An 8222-nucleotide genomic window follows, 5' to 3' on the forward strand; every position below is an offset into this window, starting at 1 on the left:
TCTCCCCACCTTAAAATATTTTATCCTCGAAATCAGGAAATTCTAGAACAACATCATTTATTACAACGTAACTGATGATACAATTGAGATTTTAGGTTTAGTTGGTTAATGCCTACTCGACGGGCCAAGTTATTTTAAAGAAAATTTTTAAAAGTGTGTATCCATCCCCTTTTTACACACATTTTCAATCCCAACAATCCAGCCTCAAGAAGCTTTTGAAAATTGAATTCCAAGTGTTGGCTGACATTGTGATTTGTGGTCAAGGCTGTTATGATCAAGGGTGAACCTTTACTAATAAGGTCAACTTGACTTCTGTTTTCTTCAGAGACATGTGTAAAATTGTTTTAAAAAAAGGTGCTAATGAATTTTATATACAAATCAACAGGCTAATAAATGATGCTAATTTCAATTTTACAACTGAAAAGGATGGCACTTCTAGTACGATGATAGATGCTAGTAATGTTGTGGCCTTACGACCAAAGACATTAGTATCTGAGTTTGTTGAAATTAAGAAGGAAATGGGAGACAAACTGGATGCTGCCCAAATATAGGAGAAGAGAAGGACCAATAAAAAGCTTGATATCATAGTAAGTTATTCAAATAAGATCTTATCCAAAGGATTTGCTACCCTACCTCAGCTCTCTCCCAAAACCACTCCAATCCAGAAAAATATCAAAACCACCATCCGCCTCCAAAAGACTATCTTTGTTTCTGACGTGTCCTCTAAACCAGAGTCAACCCAACTATCCCCAGAGTCGGATAATGTCCATTTGCATCAAGTCTTCAATATTCCCACCGACATTCCACAAGCCCCCTCAAAAACATTTCAACACGCATTCGTTTCTGTTATGGTCACAGACCCTACCACTACATCCAAAATATCTATGATTGCAGGAAATGAATAAAATTATATTATATAAAATAATTGAAATTAATAAAATCCCAGTCATATTCAGAATTAAGATAATGAGTTGATTTTAACTACTTAAAATTGTGATAAATAAAATCACTTAATGACGATTTTTCAAGATGATAAATCAATGAGACGTAAATTCTAGAGGTTCAACTTCACTTGAGTATCCACAAAGATTAATCCCTATTGATTTTTAATTATAAATTCTTTTAATTTATTAACTCAGAATATGTATTATTTCCTAATCTCTTTCTCAAGTGATGAGTAGAATTTTGTATCTAATATTAAACTCAATATGCCTATCAAAGTTTGAATATTAAATCTAGTAATTAGCTCAAAATTTTTTCTAATGATTTCAATAGAGTTATATGTCTTCCGAACAATATAAATACCAATGATGTATTTTACTATGTCTTATTCCATCCTATCTATCGAGTGATAGATTCTAAACAATAAATCATTCAATTTATGTCCAGTAAATTGAAAGCATTAAAAACATAAAACACAAATAATATGTGAATAATTCGAATATATAAATCAAAATATCAAAATCATGGGTTCAAAGTTCACGATGAATTTAAAAATAAAACAATGCATGTTCTTCCAACAATCTATCAAAGCAAAACTATAGAATAAAAGAAAATAAGAATGAAGTTAGAATAAGTTTCTCCATCCTCAGATGCCGCAATATTCCATCTTCGTACCAAGTTCTCTTTCTCTTGTGCGCTCCAAAAGTATCTAGCCATCGTCCTATGATGCAAACCCTAAAAAAAGTACATTAAAAACGCCAAAAAACCATTTTTTAAACACCAAGAAAAAGTTTCCAAATTTTGAAGGACTGCGCAGCAGGTGGACTGTAGATGAGCGCGGGGGCGCTACGAATATGAAGCTTGGGTGTAGGGGTGCCTATTGATGTAAAATCCATTGTGAATACTCTTGTCTAGGGCAGGGGCTCCAGGAATCAGGTGCGGTGCGCCAGTATTTACTCTTTATTTTTTTTTGCTCCAACTTCGATTCTCGTACTTTCTTCTGCTTCGTTCATATATATTTTTCATCATTTCATCTTCTTTCACATCTTTTAACCACCTAAAAATTATTGTTACCTAAATTTTGCAAACAACACTAGCAACACAAAAAACTTATAATATCACTCGATAAATAACAAAAGCTAAGTTAAATCATATAAAATATAAGTGCAAAAATTGCACTTATCAAATCCCACAAACTTAAATTGTTTTTTTGTCTCAAGCAAAATAATATAAAACAAAGATAAAAATAAAAATAAAATAAACTAGACAAACAATTGCACATAAAATAAACAAGTCACAATATTATGTAATTCAATCGGCCTCAAAAATTTATATTTCAATCATTTAGTTCACTTGTTTGCCACATCATTCTCAAGAGTTATCGTGTGTGTGTGTGTGTGTGTGTGTGTGTGTGTGTGTGTGTGTGTGTGTGATTTTTCAATCTCATATAGAAAACCTAGCACCTAGATATTAAACTAGTGATCTTCACAAATTCATTAATCTCGTCCTTAAGTTTCAATACACAATCTACCAAGTTTAAGTTCACTCACACATATAAAAAAGAATTTTTTGGTCGATATTGGGCTCAAAATATGTATCCAATCAAATCAACCCAAGAATAATTAATGCAATAACACATATTCCTGTAACTTGATCAGAACTATATTATTTAAAAGTGTTTCTCGAGTATTCACATGTTTAACCCTCGCAACCATTCTCCACTAGTATATTGGACAGGTGTGACTCAATCAATAGGACTTTCAATCTTATACGTTGTTGAAAGTGATGGTGAGGTTGAGTTCAAAAGGCATCATGAATAAATCCCTAAAACGAACCAGTAATCACAAAAGATAATCCTACCAGACGAGATCTTGAGCACGCTGAATCAATCGAGAACAATGCCCCAAGAGAAGAAGTAATTATTCTTAAAAATGAAGTCCAGGATCAAATTCAACAAGTTCAACTAGAGCAACCTCAGATTGGCCCTAACTACAAATGAAATCGGAACCATCCACCAAACATGGTTATTGGTAACCATTCTGCACCCTTTCAAACTAGAAAACAAATTATTGATGAATTTTTGCATGTAGAGTTCATTTCCCAGCTAAAACCAAATAAACATGATGAAGCATTAGCATATCCAAGCTGGATATAAATCATTCAAGAAAAACTCAATCAAGTAAAATGTAACAAAGTTTTGAATCTTCCCTCGACAGGACCTGACTGGAAAATAAAAAAATGTTATTGGGATTAGATGAGTGTTTATAAACAAAATGGATGAAAACAAAATGGCCGTGAGGAACAAAGCTCTTCTTGTGGCTCATGGGTATATGCAAGAAGAAGATATTGACTTTGATTACTCATTTGAACCAGTCGCAAGACTTGAAGCTATCAGAATTTTCCTCACATATGTTCTTTCAAAGACTTTAAAATCTATCAAATGGACATCAATCAACATTTCTGAATGTGATACTTCAAGAAGAATTATATGTTGAACAACCTCCATGCTTTGTCAATCCAACCCTCTCTCATTATATATTTAAACTAGATAAAGCCTTGTATAGGTTAAAGCAAGCCCTACGATAAATCTTATGGATCCAACAACAACTTAGAGACTATAGGATTTAGTCAAGTAAAGCTCCTATCAGGGACGAATCCAAAAAGAGTTGGGAGGGGTTTGAACTTAATGTATATATATATATATATATTTGGGAGGGGTTTGAACTTAATGTATATATATATATATATATATATATATATATATATATAAAAGTATATATACACACACATATAAAATAATTCGTCACATTATGATATAATATATGCTACAACGACACATAATTATGTATTTAGCTTCTTTGCATCAGATTGATGTTGCATTTTGAAATAGTTCAAATTATATTCTAAATAAATAATAAATTTAATAACAATAAAAAAAAATAGACAAGTAATATTCAATCAATGACTCAACTACAAATAATCAAAATTCAAAAATCAATGGTTCATAAACAAATATTCAAGCAAAAACCAAGCAAGCAATTTAAATTGTTTCTATACAGTTATTTAAAAACTCGTTTGAGAAATTCATAAATTTAGAGTAATATGACGATAAATTTAGTTTGATCCAATATCAAATAATTGATCAAAACAAATTTAAATTTTCATTATTCAAAAATTCCGATTTTGTTCTCTAAAAAATCTCACTTTTTTAACATATTCACAACATAAAAAGATTGTAATATTTACAAATTAATTTTAAATAAAAATGATTTTCTGTGTCTACTTGTACTTGAGATTTTGAAAGAGTGGGTGCCCGGTGAGCCAACTTGTGGCTAAAGGCTTTGATGACTCTTTGTATAAACAATCTTTTATTTAATATAATTTACACTTTTATTAATGGCAATGACTTTATCTTTCTTCATATTGTTATATTGTGATATACTATTGTTGTTTTGATAAATACCTTGAATGTACTATAGTGTATGTAAGATGTGGTAGTACATGGGGATGACTATCATGAAACACATCTTATAGTCACTGTATATTCTAAACAGTTCCTAGTCGATTGAGCCGTCCGATAATAAGGATAAGGATCGCTCGAGTTTGAGACTAACATTTGCGATGCAGAGTACCACGTTTCATTGGTAGGGAACATAGAGATGTTCGAAGCATGCAAATGGATATTCATACGATGAATGATCGAACTACCCTATCCGGACTTTCCAAGTGGTTATCACTTATCGAGTGGATAAAGTCCGCGGTTTTGGTTGTACACCATTAGTCCTTACTACTTGAAACATCATTGAGACTCTATATGCTAGTACTGTTTTTTGACTCGTTTACCGACTCTATTGGGGTCATCAGGTGTCGGGATTGGGTATAGTTACAACACATATAGGAGTCGATGCTTTGTTGTCAAGGATTCACCACATACTTGCGAGTGTGGATATCCTATGCAATCTGAGGAGATATTAGTGTGACGAATCTCTGGCAGAGTACATGATGTGTTTTAAGAAATGGTTTCTTAGTAACACATGCGATGTCACTATTTGATCTTCAAGATGCATTGCATAGTTATCGAATCTCGAACGACTCTCGATTTACCAATGGTTTTTGATTCGATCGGGATATATGGATGAAGGGACCGTACTGTACGCTAACCAAAATCTATTGGTTCTTGTAGGCACTATCAGTGATACCTAGGGAATCATGGGGCGATGTTGCTAGGCGCTCTTACCATGATCCGATGGGCAAGTCGGAAATTGTTGTTCCGAGTCACAAGGAGTTGTGAGCCCACGGCTAGCTGTATCCCTGAACCATTGAGGGTCACACAGAGTAATGCATTTTTAATCCCCGTTGAGATAGTTAAATTTAAAGAGTTAAATTTAATGAACAAAGAAGTTGGACTTCTTATTTAGAGTAGAGGAGTAAGATTTCCTAAAATGACATAGGGATGGGCATTTTTTGGAAACCATTGAATTCGGATTCAGAAAAATTTATCTTGACTTTAAAAGATGTAGAAATGGTTTCTGTACTCATTGGTGAAATTGGTTTATCAATCTGAGTCACGATGAATTTTATATTAATTTCTGAACATGCGGGCTTTGCTTGTTAGGCTTGAACTTATGACTAATGGGCCCTAAGCTGTTAGCAGCCCACATTATAAATAAGTTATTGCAGTACAGAAATTATACAACAGAGGTCACAAAATATTTTGAAAACCCTATCTGCGTTTTAATAAGTGGCCGCCCCCTCCCTCTCTCTGTCGGAAAAATCCAGCCTGTGAATTTTGAATTTGCAGTCTGGTTTAACGGATCAAATTCGTTAATTCTCTTCGTAGAAACTTCTGATAGATTTTCTAGTGCAATCTATCAGAGGGATTAAATCTCTGTTCGTGGACCTGATTGAAGAACAGTTCGTCCATCAGTTCCAGGGAGATACAACAAGAGCAGAGCAATCTGTTGGTGTCCATAATCTCGATTCGAGATTGGAGGTAAAAATTTATAATTGTTATTTAATTTTTACACACACAATTTAATCGTAAAGTTTTGATACCCATTATGGAATCGTTCCATATAAAAATTTTAAACTTCCGCTGCACGGGTATCAATCCTGATTGATCTGATCGCCGTTCTCCAACAGTGGTATCAGAGCCAGGTTGCTCAGATCAAGCGATTAAATTAATCGATTGTACAAAAAATTTTAAGCCTCGGTTTTTGAAACAAAATAAATTTTTTTTTAATTAAAAATTTTTCGGGCAAAAACACGGGCAGCGATTGGATCGCTGCCCTAGGGGCAGCCGGGCAGCCCGGGAGCGTCCCGGGCGGCCCGCGGAAAAATTAATTTTTAATTTTAAAATTAAAATTTTAATATGTTAAAATTCTATTTTTGGTCCGATCGAAAATTGTTTTTGATTGGTCCACGAGGCATCGGATCGAATTGTTCGAGTCCGAAAATTTTAAAATTGATTTTTGGATAAATTTGAATTTTTGGAAAATTTATAGATTTTATCCGTTAAATCAGATTTTATGAAATTAATTATTTTGGGACAATTGATGATAAGATATGATCTTATGGAAATATTGAGTAAAATATGATTTTATGTATAAAATATGATTTTATATGTAAAATATGATTTTATTTGATAAAAAGATAAAATATGATTTTGTATGTAAAATAAGATTTTATATATGGAATATGATTTTATCCTTTTAAATTTAATTGTCATTGCATGTTATCCAATAAATTAATTTTGAATTAAATGTTATTGGATAAGGATGATCGATTGCCATGACCAATTTTGTAGGTGTATGTTAGGAATTTACATTTGTTTTATTGTTGTTGGATTTATTAATGGGTCTGGTTTATGGCCCAATTTGAATTGTCATATGTAATAAAAGTGGGCCTGGTTTATGGCCCGTTCCCACCCCTTAAAATGTATCCCCTACTTGTCATGGTTATTTATTGTAAATACATTAGACTTAGTGGGAGATGAAGATTTGAAGACGGAGGTGGGCCCAGCAGACAATAAAGACAGAAGAAATGTAAATTGGAAGCACAATGTAATAGGATTGCATTGCATACCTGCATATTACCTAGGATTGGACTAAGACTCGTGATTGGCAACCACGGATCGATTAGAAATGGAATCGATCATCCTATATAATATATGATATTATTGTTGTATGCATGTTTTAGACTAAATTGTGTGAATCCGACAAGCATACAAATTTTAAAATGATAAGACAAATTTTCAAAATTAAAATCCCTCATTTTAAATATGATTTAAAATTGATATCAAGATAAATAAAGGAAATTTAAAATTGTTTAAATGTTCCTACCTTCCATCAACGATCAATGTATGAGATGCTACCCGCGGATACGGTCCGGCTCATATTATTGGGGGGGCCCGTTCGTCGGAAAGCTGTACATTGGATCGACACATGTTGTAAGTTGGGTGGAACTCCCATGGGATCGGCTCATATTATTGGGGAATCCACATGGCGACCGTCCATCACAACTTAATATTGATTGGTCATCTTGACATGTCACAAAACGGCGTCATATTATTGGGCCCTTATTGGACATGAGGTAAAAACGTGGAGGTTGCTTTGGAAGCAATTGGGCTCTACCTTTTGAAAATTATGGTTGGCTGATATTATTCGGGACCATAGTTTGTCAATTGGACTCCATGTTCTCACTAAGGAAAACAGTTTCCCGTTTTCACTGGAGGGTAGTGAAATCGTTAAAATAGTGGGAGTGAGATTCATAAAATAAATTTCGCCTATTTTATGTCTTAGTAAATTAATTAAACAATCACTGATAATTGTCTGTTTCTTTTCAGTATTTCATAAAAATGAATTCGCGTAATCCACTATTCTCTATCCTCGAACAAAATAAACTGACTGGCGCAAACTATACGGAATGGTTCCGTAAGTTGAAGATTGTCTTGACCTCGGAGAAGATGCTCTACGTGTTAGAAAAATCTCCTCCGAAGGAAGCACCAGCTGACATAAGTCCGGAAGAGTTGGCCAAACTTGATACATGGTGGGACCATGATATCAAGGCCAAATTCTATATGCAAGCCTCGATGTCTGATGAACTCCAGAGGCGATTTGAGGACACCGTGAATGCTGCTGACATTCACGTACAACTCAAGGAACTTTTTGGGGCTCAATCGAGAGCTAAAAGGTTCGCTACTGTAAAGGAGCTAATGACGTGTCGCATGCGTGAAGGGACTTCGGTCCGTGATCATGGGGTACGAGTGATTTGGCTCATAC

This window comes from Henckelia pumila, chromosome 1, assembly GCF_033568475.1.
Source record: "Henckelia pumila isolate YLH828 chromosome 1, ASM3356847v2, whole genome shotgun sequence".
In the NCBI taxonomy this organism is placed as follows: Eukaryota; Viridiplantae; Streptophyta; class Magnoliopsida; order Lamiales; family Gesneriaceae; genus Henckelia; species Henckelia pumila.